The sequence below is a fragment of the Mustela erminea genome, chromosome 2 (genome assembly GCF_009829155.1).
Source record: "Mustela erminea isolate mMusErm1 chromosome 2, mMusErm1.Pri, whole genome shotgun sequence".
Lineage (NCBI taxonomy): Eukaryota > Metazoa > Chordata > Mammalia > Carnivora > Mustelidae > Mustela > Mustela erminea.
Genome location: NC_045615.1, coordinates 141,330,569 through 141,351,786, shown reverse-complemented (window position 1 = coordinate 141,351,786; position 21,218 = coordinate 141,330,569).

Below are 21,218 nucleotides of genomic sequence, written 5' to 3'. Positions count from 1 at the left end.
CTGTTACTATTGCCAGCCATGAAAATCGGGGGGTGAGAGATCCCCAGACAGGTGGCCAGACCCAGGCACCCCAGGGAAGTGTGAAGCGTACTTGTAGTTCTCAAAGATGACTCTATACTTAGTGTCAGAGGTCAGACCCAACTTTGACATTTTGAGTGATTACTTTTACCTGAATTCAGTGATTACTGAAAATCACTGGCACCCATGAGTGGCCCTACTCTTTGTGGTATTTTTTTTATACAAGTGTTGCAATATTTATAGTCAAATATACATTTTTTTTAAAAAAGTTTTTATTTACTTATTTATTTTAGAGCTTGTGAGTGGGGGAGAGGAAGAGAGGGAGAGAGAGAATCTCCATGCTGAGGGCAGAGTCCAAAATGGGGTCTGATCCCATGACCCCAAGATCACGACCTGAGCCAAAATCAAGAGTCAGATGCTCAACTAACTAAGCCACCCAAGTACCCCTCAAATGTACCTATCATTTTTGATGGCTTCTGGGTTTTTCAATCTTGATGCAGAAGGTTGCCTCAGTTCTAAAATAAGTTCTAAATGTTCTTCTTCTACTACAATGAAATCTATATGGAGTGAGGTAGGAATCTGGCTTCGTTTTCTTCAACCAGTTGTCGATCACAGAAGTACTCTTGATTAAATGTACCTATTTGCCTCCATGGCTGGGGAAATGCGCATTGCACTATCTTCAAGCCCTGTCATCTCATTGAGCCATTCTGTGCAGTTTTATGGTGGAGAGGAGGGTCGCCATGGGTGTGTGTGATTCCTGGGACAGTGATTACAGATGTGGGCTACTGGCCAGGATTAGTGGGTTAGGGTCTCTGACAGACGTTGTTACACTATCTGTCAGGCCTGACCTTGTCTTTTCCTGTTACGATGATGGCATCCAGTAAATGAATGGAGGAAGAGACCAGGACACCCTCATAGAAAAACAGAATTTTCTTCAGCTGAGGAAAAAGAGATGTTGTTTCTCACAAGCGCCCCTTGGCGCTGTCTCCGATGCTGGGAATTTGGATTCCGCTGAAACTTCACACTTTATAAAGAAATGCTTTCCGCACCTCCGGCAGAATGATCCGGAGGTGAGGTTTGGCTCTCTCCTTCCTCTCTCTTCTGTCTTCCATGCCCCTCGTTCTTAGCTCCTTTTCTCTCTTCATGTGCCCTTGAAGAGAACTCTGTGGCTTTTGAAAGCGCTTCCTGCATGTTCTTATTTTCAGAGCCTTAACTGGAGACATTTGGTTCGTCTTAGGTGTGGCCGCCCTCCCCTTGGCTCCTGGCCTCCCTGCTTCTCTCCCTGTACTTGCTTCGTTCTTCTGCCTCCTTTCAAACTGCTCTGACCCTTCACCTTCCTTCACCCTTACTCTATTTCCACTAACCTTCCTCTGTCCCGCACCCTCTGACCCTGCCCACTGCGGCCTTCCTCCTCCATCATCACAGGACAGAGAGAGCTGTGGGCGGATTTAAGCTCATTACCCCACGAAGTTTTCTTAACAAGGCACATTCCTTTGTCCTCCTCAATGAGAGAAAAGTAGAAAAGTGAAAATCTCAAACCCACAACTTTGTAGTGAACCCTATTTTCCTATGCCCCCCCCCAGCATGTTTTTCTACGTCTCACCCACACATTAACCTCCAAGATGATAAAATGTAGGCAAACAGGAGGCTAAAGCTTTTGAGACTCTGGTTTCCGTATACACCGTTGCACACTTGCATGCTCTTTCCCTGTAGGGGCAGTTGACATAACATGGCTACTTCACATAACAGGCTTTCTCAGGTCTGTAGTGGCTTATAAAGCAAGATGAAGTTCTGATAGTGCTCCAGAATTCCAGGTTGGCAGGTATAGTATGGCAACACAGAAGGAACCTTTGGTTTTATTGTAAATAACATTGTGCTGTCCTTTATACTCCTGATCTACATTATAAACTTTTCCAGAGGATGAAAATCCAAAGTGCAGAAAGCATAAATTCCATCATTGTTACTAGTTTTACTAGGAATTCTTCAGTAGGGATTATTTTATATAACGACTTCTTGGGTATTTCAGAATATTATCAGGTACCATGCAACATTTCATAAGTACATCTGTTTCACAGATCAAAGTGTACTCCTATATAAACTACCCTGAGCACCTTTTAAGTAGCCTGTGCTTGAAGTTGGTCGAAGGGAACTTTCTTTATTCAATCATTGTGAATAGATCATGGTATATTGCTGTGCCTTTTCCCCCTCTCTCCTATGTAGTGTGGTTGGCAAATTGCCCTGAGGATCTGTCATGAAGAGAGAAAAAAAGATCCCCATTCTTCTCTTATCACCTTTATTCATCAGTGAATTTCAGTGTTCAGCCCAGTTTTCATTCTTGAAGTCATTTGTACCTGAGGATGTCATGCCAAAAAACACTCCTGAGTCTGATCTTACAGAATTAGTTAGTAATATAAACTTTAAGTGCCAGTGGGTATTAATTTTGGATGACATGTATCAGAGAGCAAGCTTAATTGTAACAGAATAGAATTTTTAGATAAATATATATTATGGATTTAGCTTTCACTCTGTTTCTCTATTTCATGGTGATAGGTGTTTCAAGTAGCTCTCCAGTCCCTCACCTGTGAGTAGCTAGAAGAGCAGAGAACTAACCTTGATCATCTACTCTGTGCCAGGCATTGAGCTATGTACTCCTCAGATACTGTATTGCCGAATCCTTGCCATGGACCCTTGTATTAGGTGCTGTTATCACCATGTCACAGTTGAAGATCAGCAGTAAAGATTTGAAGCCCAGCAGGTCAGGTCATGCCAGGATTCAACCCAGTCTACTTTCACCTTGGGGACCCGTTCATAATTGAGATAGGAGCCAGGATGGAATCTTCTGCCTTGATGGAAGACAGTGAGCCGACTCATCCTCTGATAAATCAACTAAGCAAATGAGAGGTACATATTAAGGTGGCCCGGTACCTTTATGTGTCTTAGTTAATACGTGTTGGCTCCTGTATTCTCATCTTTCAGGTAGCTTTATCTAGAAGATAAATCCACTGGACAATGGCTAAACATAAAACTTAATGTTGTAATAAACATCTAACTGCCAGAAGAAAGACAGTGTGTTATTTACTAGCTATATGGTCTTGGGTGAGTTACTTAACCTCTTTAGTCTTGCTTTTCTCATCTGGATGAGAATTAAAAGAGATGTGTGAAAAGTACCTGTCATACTATCCAATGGGTGGAAAGCCTTCAGTAAAGGTTAGTCATTATTATATTCTTATGATGATGTTGGTGTTAGGTAAGTTAGACAGATTTACAACTTGTTGAATGACATTTCTCAAAGATTTTAAATTTACTATTGACAAACTGGATGCAGGTCCAATGGAACTTACTGATCATCCTGATGCTTTAGATTTTAAAACTCACATAAAGACTCTCATAGCACGAGGAACAAATTGCTAGTTGCCATGTACCTCGGGAGACCCTTATGTGGTAAGAGTCAGGATTTAGAAAGACTTCACTGGTTAGAATTCAAAGGCTGAGTTGAATAAATCAATTTGATATTTCTGCACAATTTTGGGATGAGGCATTGTGGCTGAGCAATAGCTTTAAATTGGTTAATAAGTATCATTTTGCCAAAATCAGTTAGACAATGACTGATTTGCTAAAAATCAGTTTTCCCAATGATTAACTCACCAAGTGAAATGTACCAATAAATACAAACCTTTAAGCATTATTTATAAAGTTTAGAACAATTTGTATTGAAGATTTGTATAGATGATTTCTTTGAAGTTGTAACAGACTGGTTTTTTTACTCTGTCTTCATAGCTGAATTTTATAGAATGCTCAATTTTTCAAAAGTTAATGGACAGAGGCTTAAATATTCCATGAATATTTTTATTGTTTTCAAAGATTCATCCATATTTATCAATTACAGCATAAGATTATATTATATATTGCCATTAATTTGAAAATTCTGTGAAGGGATCTGAGCTAATCACATCAACATGAAATGATGAATTTTTCTTACCAGTTGCTAGAAATGCCAGAATTTAGTCTTATATGCCAGTTGAGGCATTGTTGAAATGACATTCAAAAGGAGCCAGAAGAATTCAAAAGTGCTGGCACAGTTCCGTTATATTAAGAATGTGAGCTCCATCAAGACAGACATTTTTTTCTCTTTGGTTCACTGCTTTATCTCTAGCACCTACAACAGTGCCTGACAATAGTAGGTTCACTATTTGGAATGCAACAATAAAATCAGTCATTTGGTAAATAGAATTTCAGTCAATTGGCTCTTAATGAATTGAGTTTTGGGCTTTCGGCTGCTCTGCTAGGCACCAGCAGGGGCCAAAAAATATAGGGTTTTTTGTTGACTGTGTTTTCAGTGTATGTTGGGGTTTCCAAAGAGATGAGGAAAATTTTAAGCTGTGAAACCAAGTAAACATGTAGATACCAAAGGGTGCTCTCTCCAAGCTGGTCAGACTCACTTGGATTCTGACGCTCCATTCTTATAACTATAGTTAAGAGGTTACTTGACAGGTAGTAGCATGCCCAGAAGAAAGTTACCAGGATAATCTCACATAAAGAATGGTTGGGAAACTAAAAATAGTTAGATTGGAGAAGATTTAAGGAATATACAAGGGTTCTCTTTTAATATATGAAGGGGCTTCCATGGAAAGTACTCTGACGTTCTTTTGTCTTCCCAAAGAGCAAATTCAATCACTGGACAGAAACCATGAGAGTGTCGGACTTTATGTTATCTGACTCCCAATCACATGCCCTTTTCTTTATGCCTCATGGATTCTCCCTTCCCTGGAGTCAGTAGAGAGTGTTCTGTGCTATAGGTTGTTGGAGAAGAGTTGTAAGGAGTTAAGGAATCAGAGCACCAGTGGAACAGGGTGACATCCAAGGTCCTTTTCAGCCCAGCACATCACAGACCAAGAGGCTGTGCTTTGGAGTAATAGTCTTAGTTCTTCATTCATAAAACAGAGATAAGGACACTGCATATCTCCTAAGGTTACTGTAAGGACTGAATAAAGTAATGAATGTAAAACACTTAGTTCAGTGACTAGCACACAATAAGCACGAGACCAATGCCTCCCCTATTATTCTGAATCAATGAAAAGGAATGTACTGTATCTACCTTTCTTTTTTCAAGGGGTGATCATCAAGGTTTCAGTCTCAAATGGTTAAGGCAGACACTTCTAAGAGCTCACTAAGTTTTTCTGATGGCAGGGAAGTTATTTTTTGTTTTCAGATGACGCCCACATATATATACAACACTTCAGTCTTTGCCGTGGACTCCAGACTTCTGCTTTGTTCGGTGGCCTGGGCGGGATGGAGACAGGAAGAGGCACTGAGACACAGTGGCCCAGGAGCTGCAGGCCAGGCTGGGAGCAGCAGGGAAGTAGCCCTGTGAGTCACAGGCTGGAAAGCTCCTGCAGGGCCCCTCCGGCTCCTGGGCTTCTCACACTGGGAGACATTTCCTGCTCTTTGCACTCCCCGCACCCCCTCCCCCAAGAGTTCCTTAAAACAAGGTTATATGCCAAGGGAAGGAGCGTTTTTTAGTGTCTGCCAAGGCTGGGAATCTCCCAAGCCTTGAGAAAACTGTGTGTGAGGCCAGTTGGTTCTCTTGCTGGGGCTTACCTTGCCATCTTGGCCAAAGGAAGACAGTAGTATCCTTTCCTTGGGGGTTGGAGGGGCCTAGCTCCCTTGTGAGTTAAAAAGTCAAGTGTTACTACCAAAATGGTCCCTGCACAGCACCCCTGGAAAGGGCGAAGACTTCACTTTGGCTTTGGGTTAGGCAGCCCATAATCCCCTGGGATTTGTACACTCAAGCTCCACATTGCATGAAGATCAACATAGGAAGCCCATGTCCCTTGGGGAGAGGAGCTCCTGTGGGTCAACTCGGTCCAGACTCAGCCTTTGACAGGTTTATGGATGACGGAAGGCTTTGGCCTCCCAGCTGGCTCAGGTTGGGACTCTGTCCAGTCCCCACTTTGGACCTGCAGATGGATTAGGCCCCAGACTTTCCTGGGGTCATTTGGAAACTGCACAGGACCTCTAACATATGGCGCTGATAAGAATCTCTCTCTCAGAGATAAGGAGCTGTTTAAGGGAATCTGAGGAAGCCTGGGGGTTTGTTTCCATAAAGCTGGACAATGTAAAGTATAATCCCTACAGAGATGTAATTAGCTGTTAAGCATAGTAAGTAGCAAGGAAGGGGGGCCTTTCTGGTGCACAAATGCATGTGAGACCACACTAGGGGAACTGAGAGGGGGTTCCTTTTCCTGCCAGATCATTAGAGTCACAACTTGCTGACGGACCAAGAGGCTGAGCTTATGGGAGCTGCAGCAACCAGAAGACTCCGCAGGACCTGGGGGAGCTGCGGCCACGCACAACCCAAGGCCCATGGGCCTCTTGTTTCTCTAATATTGGGAGGGTCAGAGAGCTATCTTTGAGGGACGCTTTGAATAAAAAACATCCAGGCTCACTGTGGAGCCAGCTCACTTAGTGCTTTCTGCTAACGTAGGGTTTGTCACTGCGGTTAGTTTGCCGGGTGGTCTCGGTGAAGGCCGAGAGCCAGGACTGCCGGCTGGGTTGAAGCTGCAGTGTGGCAGACAGAGGCTCACTTGCGGCCAAGTAGCTACTACATGGCCCTCACTGAGGGTACCAGCAGCACATCCGTGGCACTTCCATTGACTCAATATACTAATAATGGCAAATTATTAAGCACTTACTCTGTGCTGGGCAGAGTACTAAGCAGCTATGGAACTATCATCTGATGTATTTCCTGTAACAACCCTATGAGTTAGGTAGTAATATCATCACCAATTTACAGATGAGAAAACTGAGGTTTAGGCGGTTAAATTTTGTACAAAGTTGTACAGTTAGCAAGGAGTGGATACAGGTTTTAATCCCAGAAGCTGATTTAGAGCTAAAATGTATAACAAATACTTTAAGGCTCATTAGAAATCTCTCTCCAGGGATGCCTGGGTGGCTCAGTGGGTTAAAGCCTCTGCCTTTGGCTCTAGTCCTGATCCCAGGGTCCTGGGATCGAGTCCCTCTCACTGCTCGGCAGGGAGCCTGATTCCCCCTCTCTCTCTCTGCCTACATGTAATCTCTATCTGTCAAATAAATAAAATCTTAAAAAAAAAAAGAAATCTCTCTCCACAAGCCTTGTGGAGAAATCTACCATTTCTTAGACTCCAGTTGGTATCAAGATTAACCCCAAATAAAATGTATTTCAAAAATATGTTCGTGGAGTCTATAACAATACACTCTTCTATATCTCCTCTTCGTCTGCCTGATCTAGCCTGATCTTTGGAAAGTCATGTGGGGCTTCTTTTTTTTTTTTTTTTTGTCATAGTTGACTTTATGTTGTTTGGGAACTTTTCCAGATGATGAAGGAACAAAGTGATCTGTGAAAAGCAATTGTAATCATGGCTTTTGAGTGTCTTCAAATTTTACAGATACCGGGTTTTCTAGGCAAATAACCAAGAGTCAGGGGAGGATGCTGGGGAGATCACTGCAAGTTAAAATCTGGGATTAATAAGCGAAATCTAGAGACTTTCCTTTGACATGGCCAGCTATCACTCCAGTAGTCAGGCTATGGGGAGCTGGTATGCCTGAAGACGGTGAGATGCTCAAGCGTGATGACTGGCATGCTATCTTTTTTGGGGTGACATTCTCTTTCTCTCCCAGCCGCCTTTACACATCTTCCAACCAGAAACCGTTGAACACTAAAAATGTCTGATCTGAGAATCCAATTTGCACTCACTGCAGGGGCAGATTGTCATGTGACTGCTTCGGGACTCAAGGGCTCTCTTCATGACGCTGGCCGGATCTTTGATCCACTGACCTGGGATGGGAATTCCCTAGGGACCAGATCACTCTAAGAGGAAGCTTTAATGATCTCTCCGAAAGACAGATTATTTTTCCACCAGGCACTTAATTAAATGTCTGTCTCAGGCTACTCCTGACCTCCACCACAAGCGGCTGGGGTTCCTAGTCCATGGTCCTGCTCGGGGCCCTCTCTGTACAGCACTGATCCACACAAGGGGACAGGGTGACTGTCTGAGAGTTTGGCGCACCAGATAACAGAGTATGTCCACTAGGCTTAGGATGGCAAGGAAGTGAGTGGCTTTGTGGACAGCAAGAACCAGGTGGGCTTGGAATAGAGGTGATCGAGTCCGCCAGGCTATGCTGAGACGAAAACACAGCTGACTCCATATCTTATCAATGGCCGTTTTGCGTGATTTAAGACAGCCCAGTATTAAATGGAAAAAGTGTGTGGGGGGGCGGGGGGAGCGGGGCAGGCATGGAGGAAAACTGAATGCCGAAGTACTCGCTTCCAGAGCCTTCAGGAGATAACGTCCCACCAGGCGCTGGGTGGGGGCATTGAGGGCAGCCTTGCCCTAAGGTGAACTAAGAATCTCAAAGCGATCTTTACATTTTCTGATAAAGCTCTCCCTCTGGCCTACCGGCAGCAGCTGCTGATGAACATTACATTTGAATTAAGCGTTTAGAGCAGCAGGGAGCGTTGAGATAAACCTCTCGGCAATTATGAACCCCCTCGCTGTTTAATGGCACGAAAACCATCAGTAGTGTGGTAGGCCTGAGCGCATTCCCACAGTGATCCGGCCGTCTTGTGGGCCTGGCTTATTATGTTTTATTGGCAACCCACAGCTGTGTTAATTGTGTGGCTATTCCCACGAGCAGCTGGTCCCTGAGAGGTGCAGTGTTGTCTCTCCTTAGACCAGCTTGCTTCCTGGTTAGAGAAGACTGTGGGTCAGTTTGAAAGCTGCCATTCTTATTTGTGGCTCTCTGATTTTTTTTTTCGCCCCCGTTTACCTCAAAAGATCCTAAGTCACCACTCCCTGTCCCCCAACTGTCCAGACACACACAGTGCTTTTGATAATCTGTGATGAGACTGGATGCTGTGCCAGATTTTATTTCTGAGAGTTTGTGGAACTCCTCTTTTAAGCAGGTACCATTTATAATAGCCTCCTCGCTAAGAGCGATTTGCATGAAAAAAGCTTTCTGAAGCTTGTTGGAATTTATAAAAATGGAGTGTGTGACGATTCCAGAGCCCGGACCTTCCACAACACACCAACCAAACACATACAATTGTTAAATGTTGTATTCACTGGGTAGTTAAAACTAAACTCGGTAATTACTGAAGTACAGTGAAACCGTTGTTAAAGGTAATGCTTGACAAAGTGTTTTTTTGTGAACAAAAAATAATTGCTTTCATGGAATCATTGAACAGATTATCCACATCCTTGATCCTTAAGGTGTTACAATTACACAGTCACATGAAACGGGCTTGGGGTGCGTTCTATGAGGCTCCCAAGAACTAGACATCAGTCATAATGTACTTTAGAAGCAAAGACCTCAGTCCCGGAGAAACCTATATAGCAAACCCCAAAGCAAACCCCCGTTTTGAAGGTTTAAGGAAAACAAGGATAGAGATGTTCGCAAAGTTGTCTTTATCAGTGAAAATGCATTCAGGTGAAACCAAAAGGAAACCCTGACTTGTGGGTTTATCCCTGAAGACCGTGACTTTACCTTAGAATAATTTGATAGCTTTCTAATAATTAGTAGCTTTTAAAATCTCCCTGGAGATTCTGACACAGAGTGAAAGTTAAGAACTACTGGTTTAAGTAATAAGAAATATATTACCTCACATGACAGTAAGTCCAGAGAAAGGGGGGCTTCAGCAGCACTACAATGCCCCCGAAAGACCCAGGTTATTTCCATTTCTATGTCTCCCCATCTTCAGTGGCAAGTTGAGTGTTTCACAGGAAGCAAGATGGCTGCCGTTGGCCCAGACTAGGAGAAACCATCTCATCCTGGGCTCCCTCTCAGCAGCAAGCCAAGGGTCCCCAGCAGTTCACCAACTCCAACGAAACTTCACCTGACAGCTCAGTGGCCAGAGCTGGCCCATTTCTGAATCAATCACTGGGAAGGACCAGTCAGGTATCCCCTTGGAACTGGAGGTGGGACTGTGAAGCCCAGAGCTTTGTTGGGAAGCCTTGTGTCCCTGTAGACCCCGGTCTGTTACCAAAGGAAAATGAAGCGTGAATGAGGTAGGCAATTCGAACACTCACTGGAGTATAGTTCTCTACGAGTGATGATGTGAACTGGAGTGAAGTTTGGCTTTATTTTTCTTTGGCTTTTACTACTTTGTTTTCAGGTCACAAAAGTGATATATGTTCTTATTGCAAAATGTTTGAAATTCAGGAAATTAAAATCATATTTCTTTTTACCTGATAACATTATTAAATTTTGGTTTCTACCCCCATATACATTCTACATATAGATTTATATATATATATTCATATAAATATGTATACTTAGAATATATCCATATAGCATTGTATATATAGTATATTGATATGTATATGGAATACATAAACAGAAAATGTGATTAGAAGCCAAATATATATATAGTTACAAGTCAAATATTAATATTAAAAACACACATATATATATTTTGTGTTTACATGTATATAAGTGTATTCCGTATATATACATACAAATGCATGCATATATGGGGATATGATGGAATTATAATAAACATGGTGTTTTGTACATCTGCTTTTTCACTAAAAATATCCTGTGAACATTTCCTCATTTTATTAAATAGTCTTCTAAATTCTAATTGTTGATGGTCACAGTATTCCATTGTTCATAGCCTGTTATGATAGTTGTTATTGGACATTTGCTTCCTTTCCACATTTTCTATATTATAAATAGTAATTTGTTAAACATAGTCGTGTTGGCTCTTTCTTTTGGGGATCTATTCCTAGAGGCAGAGTGGCAGACTTAAAACAAGAACACTGTTTAAAGCCTTTAATAACTATTGCCAATTTATCAACTGACATGATTGGTATGATCAAGGAAAGCAATTTAGCGAATATATTTGGTCAATTGTATCAAAAACCTTTAATATGTGTGTATCTATTAAACCTGTTCCTCGGAATTTATGCTGAAGAATTAATCTGAATTAAAAGTAGGAGAGGGCTATCTGTACAAAGGTGTTACTGGCAGCATCTTTATAACATTAAACTCTTGGAAACAATCCAAGTGCATTAGAAACACATTACTTGAGGATTCTTGGAAATCCTGTAACTCTTATTTTTCAGATGTGGAAAAGTAACATTCAGCGAGTTAAAGTAGCTTCCTAGCAACACACAGAAAGTTGAGTTGCTCTGACTCCCATTGTGGATTGTAGGAGTTGACTTCTAAAATGTATAGCTTTCAAATTATTACAATCTTTTTCATAATGAATACTCAGCTTTACCAAAATTTGCCAATTTTTTTTCGCCATTACTTTATACATTCATTTCTGATTTCTGGTTTCAGTTTCTTTTGCATCCATTATTTTCTGTGAAGATTTATGCATTAAAAGTTTCCTTGTGGGGGCACCTGGGTGGCTCAGTGGGTTAAAGCCTCTGCCTTCGGCTCAGGTCATGATCCCAGGGTCATGGGATCGAGCCCCGCATTGGGCTCTCTGCTCGGTGGGGAGCCTGCTTCCTCCTCTCTCTCTGCTTGCCTCTCTGCCTACCGGTGATCTCTGTCTGTCAAATAAATAAATACAATCTTTAAAAAAAAAAAAGTTTCCTTGTGGTGCCTGGATGGTGCAGTGGGTTAAGCACTTGATTCTTGATCTCAGCTCAGGTCATTATCTCAAGGTTGTAAGACTGAGCCTGGTGCTGGGTGTGGAGCCTGCTTAAGATTCTCTCTCTCCCTCTCCCTCACCTGCTTTCTCTCTCTCTCAGAAAAAACTTCCTCAACCTTTGTTAATCTGATATCTATCTCATCTTCAGTCTTAAATCATAATTTAATCAATTATACAATTCTTTCTTAACAGTTTTTCAGAACTATGAATATATTATTCCATTATCTTCTTCTTCTTCTTCTTCCTTTTTTTTTTTTTTTTTTAGATTTTACTTATTTATTTAACAGAGACAGACACAGTGAGAGAAGGAACACAAGTGGGAGTCAGAGAGGGAGAAGCAGGCTTCCCACCGGGCAGGGAACCCAACATAGGGCTCGATCCCAGGATCCCAGGATCATGACTGGAGCCCAAGGCAGACGCCTAACGGCTGAGCCACCCAGGCACCCCTATTCCATTACCTTCTGGTAATTATTACTGCTGATGAAGATTTACTGTCTAATAGCCATTTCTTTGGAGATAATTGTTTTTTCTCTCTTCCAGCTTTAACACTTTTGTTTTTGAATTTAGTATTTGCAGTTCTACTATAATGAGTCTAGCTATAGATTTATTTTTATCTATACTGCTCGGGATGTAGAGTCCCCTTCAATCTGAAGTCTCATTTATTTCCTCATTTCCAGAAAATTCTCAGCTATAATCTCTTTGAATATTGCCTCTTTCCAACTCTTTCTGTTCTTTCTGGAATTTCTAGAGGTGCATTGGAGATTGGAGATTTTCATTCTGTCTTCCAGGTTTCCTTGATTTTTGCTTCACATCTCTCATTTCTTGGCTCCTTACTGCATTAAGGTAATTAACATTTCTGTGCTTTAGTTTCTTTGTCTGTGACTTGTGGATCAAATAGTTCTCCCATATGATGGGTTTGTGGGAAGGTAAATGAATTGCAGTAGGCAGCCTGGAAAATGGTCTCCAGTGATATTTAAGGAGGAAGGAGAAAAAGGAGAAGAGAGAGAGAATGAAGTTATTATCCCCAACGTTTTTTTTTTTTTCAAGACATTGCTGCAAGTCAAAAATACAACAAGACTGCTCAAGGCAGTGTGTAGCAAGAAAGAATACCCATGCTTACTATTTGGAGTTTTTCCCAGATGAGGTCTTCAGTCCACCTAGGCCAATATAGGAAGAAAAATTTATGAAGGTGAACATTTATAAAATAGCTTAGCCTTAGCATTTTAAAACATTATTTGAGCAACAAGAAGGAGGAATCCCATCCATAGATGTAATGAGAGGCAGGTGCAAGTGACAAAAAGATACCTAAGATTAGAATTCTTTTGGTTGAAGTCCATTTGTATGGAGTTCAAAATTAGGCAAACCCAAATTACACTGTTTTGGGACACATACATACTAAAACTGTGAAGAACAACCAGGAATTTTTATCACTAAAGATTACATAGTGATTATCTCTGATGAGGAAACAGGAGAATGTAACTGGGGAGAGCCATGACATGGGGCTTCAGGAGCACTGGTTATATTCAATTTCTTAAATTAGGTAATTGTCCTCCGGGGTGGATCTCTTGGGATTTTGGTCTTAAGATGGGCATTAACTTTGTAATTATTTTAACTACATCTAAGTCTTATGCAATATTCTGGACTATGATAGATCTCATATTAAGAAGAAAATATATAGGGATATTATTTTATTTTTTGATCAATTTTTATATCTAGTGATATGATGTATGTTTTCAGAAGTAGAACCATGGTTTATAATATAAAATCTGTACTTGTAACCACTTGACAGCATTTTCACTGTGGCCTAGAAATCGCTTGTTCTAATTCAGATCCATGTAGGTATTAATTTCTAAATAAGGTCCACTCCGATAGGAAGGTTTTTCAACAGACTGTGATAGGGAATGGAGGATTGCACTAAGACCTATTTTAGCTACTTCCTGATTGTCTGCAGAATGAGCTTCTTCATCTGATCTGTGGTTCTCACGTCCCCATGGGGTGCTATTCTTATGCTATTGTTCAGGGGTGCATATGAGCAGAGCAGGAACATTTATACATGTCTAGTGTTCCAAGTGACCTTCAGTGGGGAGAGGAACAGGGCTCTGGAGTGTTCATCAAGGGCATGGAGAAACAGCAGACCCCAGGAGCAGTCCTCTCATGGGGACAGATATCCAAAACAAAACAACAAAAACAAAAAATATTAAAGTGTGCTGTGTGGGGAATAATAATGCTGGGGCAACTATTTCTATGAGAGGTAGGAAGAGCTTTCTGGTTTGGACAGGCTTGTATTTACTAGAGGGTGAGGAAGGGAGAGGCCAAAGGCCAGGGAGGATGTGCTTCCTTCCTCCTTTTAATTGTTCAAGCAGTTACTAACACACACACACACACACACACACACACACACACACACACACACACACACACAGTGGTCTACAGTATGGGCTTGCCAAGAGTAGATTCTCCATATATGCACATGTAGAAAAGCAAGCTGACTAGATGCTAGCCTTCCTACCTTTATTTATGTGTTATATTGTAGAGAACACATTTACCTCATACTGTGCTAGGTGTTGCAGCTGATAAGCTTTGATGTTAGGCAGCTTATATTTGAATGCTTTGGGTCTTACTAGCAGTATATCATTTGGGAAATTATTTATCCTGGCTAGGCACTGGTTTTCTTATCTCATTCTTACCTTTCAGGATTATTGCAAAGATGGGCAATAAGGTAAGGTGCTTAACATAGTCCCTAGATTTATAGTACTTGCTCAATGAATGGTAGTAGCCGTAGTAATTGTTTTGGTTGTTCTCTTATTGGGAGAACATACTAGCCATTTAGACAAAGACATAAAGTTGTGTATTTAGTCAAGATCTTGCTGGAAAGTTTTTTTCTGCTAGAGCTGAGTAGAGAAGTTTGTTGAAATGTGTGGACCATTTATTTTGAAAGTTACTCCAAGATTTCCAATAGGAGGAATCATTAGTCATTTATTTGTTCAACAAATATTCAACAGGGCTTTAAGACATTGTGCTAGACAGTAAACTAAGTGCTAAAAATAAAATGGTGGGCAAAATAGATGCATTTCTGCCTTTGTGGGGCTTACAGTGTAGGTGAATTTTTTTTTTCTTCTTGTTTCCTTTTTAGGGCTCTATAAGAAATATTCTATGGCTAACAGTAGAATAACAAGATCTTTTGAGATGCCCATTTATAGACCTCATCCTCTCAATAGATCTTAGTCTGAGTGTTTTGGGAAGCAAATGCTTACTACATTTGGGGATTCCTAGCTCAATCCCAAACAGGACACCAGCCATGAACTGGCCATGGCAAATTCAGGCAAGGAAATCTACAACTTCAGGAACCTGAACATTTCCGACCTATTCTGGAAGGATTTGAAAACCACTTAATATAGATATCCTGTAAAATTCTGTTCTCCTGGGATCCTTTAGTTAGTTTTTATAGAAGTATTTTCTTCTATCTGTAAAGTTAGAATCACAGCAAAGAAGGAGCAACTCACCAACTACTCTCTCCCTGCCTGCCTACCCCTTTCCCCTTTCCTAAAGAATTTGTGGGCTTTTTGTCTTTTTTAAATTTCCAGGATTTGAACTATGAATACTTCAGGCTACAGCATAGTTGAGGGAATTTTACAGCATATACCTGAACATTGTCTACCTACAGTCTGCCATTGACATTTAACTATATTTGCTTTATGTGTATCTGTCCATCTATTCATTTCCCTGTCTAACCATTGATCCATTTTCTTCCTTATTGTAAAGTAAATTACAGCATCATTATGCTTCCCTATAAATATTTCAGTTGCATCACATTAAGTAGATTCAGTATTCATAGTTTTTCCTTTGATGTAAAATACACAAATGAATAAATCTTCATAAATATTAAGTATATATTTGCTGATTTTGACAATTCATGAAACTGTATATAACCCAAACCTCTTTCAGGAAAAAAGGCAGTAGCATTAGACCCAGGAAATTTTTTTAATGCCCTTTTCCTTCTCAATTTCTGCCAACTCCTGTCCCCACCAACGTCAACCACAGTTCTGATTTTTTTCTGCCAGAGAATACTTTTTTCCTTGTCCTAGAATTTTGGATAAGTGGATTTGCAGAGAATATGCTCTTTGTGTTAGGCTTTTTCCACTCAACATAAAATTTGTAAGATTATTCACATTGTCTGTATCAGTAGTTCACTCCTTTGTGTTACTGAGTAGTATTCATTTTATGAATATGCCAGAGTCTATCTATTTTCCTATTGATGACACCTGGACTGTTTCCAGTTTGGGGTTATTTTAAATAAAGCCACTGTGAACAATTTTTTTAAAAAAGATTTTATTTATTTGACAGAGAGAGGACGTGCACAAGCAGGGGGAGTGGGAGAAAGCGAAGTAGGCTCTCCATTGAGCAGGGAGCCCAATGCGGGGCTTGATCCCAGGACGGTGGGATCATGACCTGAGCCAAAGACAGATGCTTAACCCACTGAGTCACTCAGGCACCCCTACTATGAACATTCTTATGCAAGTACTTTGTGAATGTATGTTTTTATTTATTTTGGGTAAATACCTAGAAGTAGAATTGCTGCATCAAAGACAAGTATAGGGTGCCTGGGTGGCTCAGTGGGTTAAGCCTCTGCCTTTGGCTCAGGTCATGATCTCAGGGTCCTGGGATCAAGCCCCAAATCCGGCTCTCTGCTCAGCAGGGAGCCTGCTTCCACCCCCCACCCCGCCTACTTGTGATCTCTCTTTGTCAAATAAATACATAAAATCTTAAAAAAAAAAAAGAGACAAATATATGTTTAATTTAATTAGATATTGACAAACTGTTTTCCAAAGTGGATGTACCATGTTATAGTCTATCAATAAATGCATAAGCATTGTAGCTGATTTACATTGGGGGTCGGTATATTTTTTCTGTTAAAGGTCAGAGAGAAAATATTTTAGGCTTTGTGAGCTATATGGACTCTTGCAACTAAACAACTCTGTTATTCACATCTTATAAACATATGAACTTGGTTGTGTTCCAGTAAAAGTTTATTTATGAAAAAAAAATGTTTATTTACAAAACCAGGGTGAACTGGCTTTGGCCTGCTGGCAGGAGTTCACCACTCTACCTCTATTCTTCACTAGCATTTGTGTCATTCGTTTTAATTTTAGCCATTCTGGAGCACCTGGGTGGCTCAGTTGGTTAAGCGGTTGCCTTGGGCTCAAGTCATGATTCCGGGGTCCTGGGATCAAGCCTGGCATCAGGCTCCCTGCTTAGCAGAGAGCCTGCTTCTCTTTCTCCCTCTGCCTGCTGCTCTGCTTACTTGTGCTCTCTCTGTCAAATAAATAAATAAAATCTTAAAAAAAATTTTTATCCATTCTAATAGTTGTGAAATGGTATCTCAATGTGGCTTTAATTTGCATTTTCCTGATGACTAATGATATATTTTATGAAGTGTCTATTTCAGCCCTCTGCTCATTTTTTAGCCATACTATCTTGAGTCCTGTGACTTCTTTTCATTCTAGATACAGTCCTTTCTTGGATTAATGAATTGCAAATATTTTCCAAAAGTCTGAGAATTGCCTGTTTATTGCTTGGTCATTCTACTTGGCAGGTGGTGGTCTCTTATTGATGTTTTAATTTGTATTTCTTCGATGAAAGTTGATATGGGACAGCTTTTCATATGCTTATTTGCCATCTGTTTATCTTCTGTGGAGAGGTGTCTGTTAAGACCTTTGGTCCATTTTTAATCATTTTTTCCCTTATTGTTGAATGTAAGAGTTCTTGTATATTTTGGGTAACAATCCTTTATCCTTTTGAGGTATTCTTTTGCAAATATCAATCTGTGGACTGTCTTCTCATTCCTTGAACGTTGTTTTTTACAGAGCAGAAGTTCTTTTAATGGAGTTCAGCTTCTCGATTTTTCTTTCATGGATCTCGCCTTTGGTGTTGTATCTAAAAAGTCACTGTCCTCCCCAAGGCCGTCAAGGTTTTTTTCTATGTTCTCTTCAAGGAGATTTCTAGTTTTGCATTTTTACATTTAAGTCTGTGATCAATCATTTAGAGTCAATTTTTGTGGAGGGTTTAAGATCTGTGTCTAAGGTTTCTTTTCTCTTTTCTGCATGTGGGTGTTTAGTTGTTCCCACACCAGTTTTTGGGTTTTTTTTGTTTGTTTTTTGCTCTGAGAGAGAGCACAGGCATGCACACATTGTGTGTGGGGTGAGGGGACTGGCAGCAGAGGGAGAGGGAGACAGGGAATCCCAAACAGGCTCCCTGCGCAGTGTGGAGCTGACACAGGGCTCAATCTCATGATTCCAAGTTCATTACCTGAATGGAAATCAAGAATCTAATTTCATTACTCTGACTGAGCCCAGACGTTCCACCACACCAATTATTGCAAAGACTGTCTTTGCTCCACTGGGATGTGTCAAAGATCAGTTGATTTTATTTGGGACTCAATCTGGGCTCTCCGTTCTGTTCCATTGATCTATTGTCTTCTTTTGCTTGTACCACACTGTCATGATTATTGTTGCTTTATAGTAAGTGTTGAAGTTGGGAAGTTTTGTTCCTCCAACTTTTTTCTCCTTTAATATTGTGTTGACTATTCTGTTTCTTCCGACTCTCCATGTAAACTTTAGATTAAGTTTGTTGATATTTATAAAATAACTTGCTGAGATTTTAACTGATATTGCATCAGATCTGTAATCAAGTTGGGAATAACTAACATCTTGACAACATTGACTCTTCCTGTCCATGAGCATGGAATATCTCCCCATTTGTTTAGTTCTTTGATTTTGTTCATTTGTTTTATAGTTTTCCTCAATATAGATCTTATACATGTTTTGTTACATTGATAAGTATTTCATGTTTGAAGGTGGTAGTGTCAATAATATATTTTAAGGAAGTGTGCACAATTTTGAGAAGAATCTTCTGACATGTTCTTGGTCATCTTAAGGAAGCAAGAGAGCAGTTGGCTTAGCTGACAGGTTGGGGTATGTGTGGGATGCCACAAGCAGGAGGATTTTGTATAAGTTGCCTGATCACACACTTGCTGAATCAATGAAGTGGTTCCCCCCCACCATCTCCTGCTAAGCCCATCACTCTTTCTGCTTCCAGTGACAAGAAACCACATATGGGAGAGAGTGAAGATATGAAATGGAAGACTCTAAACCTGCTTGACTTTAAGACCTCAGATTGCCACTTATGCATAAGAGGCATCAAATGGTCCCCAGGCCAGCACCCTCCCTTTGGATGAAGAGCATTATAAGAAAGAAACAAGGAGGTGGTCATATTCCAATGGTCACATGTATTCCATTTCATCAGGTTGGTTAAGACAAGCTTCCAGTGGCCAACCTCCTGCCATATTTCACAGAGTATTTTTCTTCCTTTTTAAAATTTTTTTTAAGTAAGATTTTTTTCAAGGGGACAGACATTGGTTGGCTTATAGTTTCCTCTTTTCTTTTCTTTAAGATTTTGTTTATTTGACAGAGAGAGACACAGCAAGAGAGGGAATATAAGCAGGGAGAGTGGGAGAGGGAGAAGCAGGCTTCCCGCCAAGCGAGCAGAGAACCTGATTTGGGGCTCGATCCCAGGACGCTGGGATCATTACCTGAGCTGAAGGTAGAGGCTTAACCCACTGAGCCACCCAGGTGCCCCAGTTACCTGTTTTCTAATCCAGGCTGAAGAGAAGGAGTGTGACTGAAATTCATTTGTTGGGGATTTTTTTCAATAACTGTCTTGTATGATACTTTCTTTCTATGCTTCTCTGACTTATTTTGTATTAAAAGCCCAAAATGAATGCCTTTTTACAAAACAAACAACAATAAAAAGTGTTTTCAATTTCAAATTTCACTTATTCATTGTTGGTTTATAGGAGAGCAATTGACTTTTGTATTTAATCTTATATCCTGCAAACATGTAATGATTGCTTATTAGTTCCAGGAGTGTTTTTGCTAATTCTTTTGGATTTTGTACATAAAAAAACCATGTCATCTGAGAACAAAGACAGTTTTATGTCTTCCTTGTCAATCTCTATGCCTTTTATTTCTTTTTTTGCCTTATTGCATCAGTAGGACTTCCAGTATGATTTTAAAAGGGAGTAGTGAGAGAGACCATCCTTGCCTTCTCCCTGATCTTAATGGGAAAGCTTTGAGTTTCTCACCATTAAGTATGATGTTAGCTATAGGGTTTTTGAAGATAGCTTTTCTCAAGTTGAGGAAGTTTTCCTTTATTCCTATTTTTTGTTTTCTTTTTTTAAAAAATTTATTTTTAAATTTCTTTTCAGTGGTCCAAAATTCATTGTTTATGCACCACACCCAGTGCTCCATGCAATATGTGCCCTCCACAATACCCACCACCAGGCTCACCCAACCTCCCACCTCTCTCCCCGTCAAAACCCTCAGATTGTTTTTCAGAGTCCACAGTCTCTCATTATTCCTATTTTATCAATCATTTAAAGCATTCCTTTATCGTGAGTAAGTGTTAGATTTGTCAAATCTTTTTCTGCATCCATTGATATGATCATGCTGTTTTTCTTTTTTGGTCTGTTGAAGTGTTGAATTACATTAATTGATTTTTGAATGTTGATCTAGCCTTGAATACCTGGGACCCCTTCAGTTTTTAACTTTCAGAGTTGTCCACACTCAGCCCCCAACAATTCACCAGTTACAGTTCAAGTTTTTCTATCTTGGCACTGGGTCCCAAGGTGGCTTCTGCTTGTGAATTTCTGCTCCAACAAGTTATGGTTCTCTGTATTCACATGTCTATTTCTCCAGTATGAGGGGGCAGTGGTTTGCCTGTGACCTCACTTCTCTGACAGATCTGAAAAGAGTTGCTAATTTTTCAGTTTGTTATGTTTTTAACTTATTAGGACAGACTGACAACTTCTAAGCTCCTTGATGGACTAGAAACTGGAAAATGTTACAGATTTTCTTCATTTTTTTCTTCCTTCCTGTATATTCAAATTTCCATCTGGTATCTTTAGTCTGAAAAAATTTTTTTTAACATTTATTTTAGTATAGGTGTGTTTGCTACAAATTCTCTCAGCCCTTTTACATCTGAAAATGTCTATTTCCTTCATTTTTGAAGATTTATTTTAGTTGAGTATAGAATTCTATGGGGACAGTTCTATTCCCTTTAAAGATGTTATTCCATTACCTTCTGAAACATTTTCTGTCTTGCATAGTTTCTAAAGAAAAATCAGCTACCATTCATATCACTGTTCCTTGTAGTATGTCTTTAATTCTCTGGTTACTTTTAAGATGCACTTTTTCTCTTTATGTTTCATCAGTTTGATTATCATGTGTTTAGGAGTGGTTTTCTCTGTTTCATTTTTCATGGGACTTGTTGAACTTCACAGATCCATGGTTTGATGTTTTCATCAAATTTGGAAAGTTTCAGCTATTATTTCTTTGAGTATTTTTTCTGCCTGGTTCTCTTTCTCTTTAAGGGACCTCTTTTACCTTAAGGGACTACAATTACATGTATGTTAGACACTTGATATTATTCTGTGCTTATCAATAATCTACTTTCCTAATTTTTTCCTTCTCTTTCCTCTTGTTTGAATAATTTCTATTGATTTTGC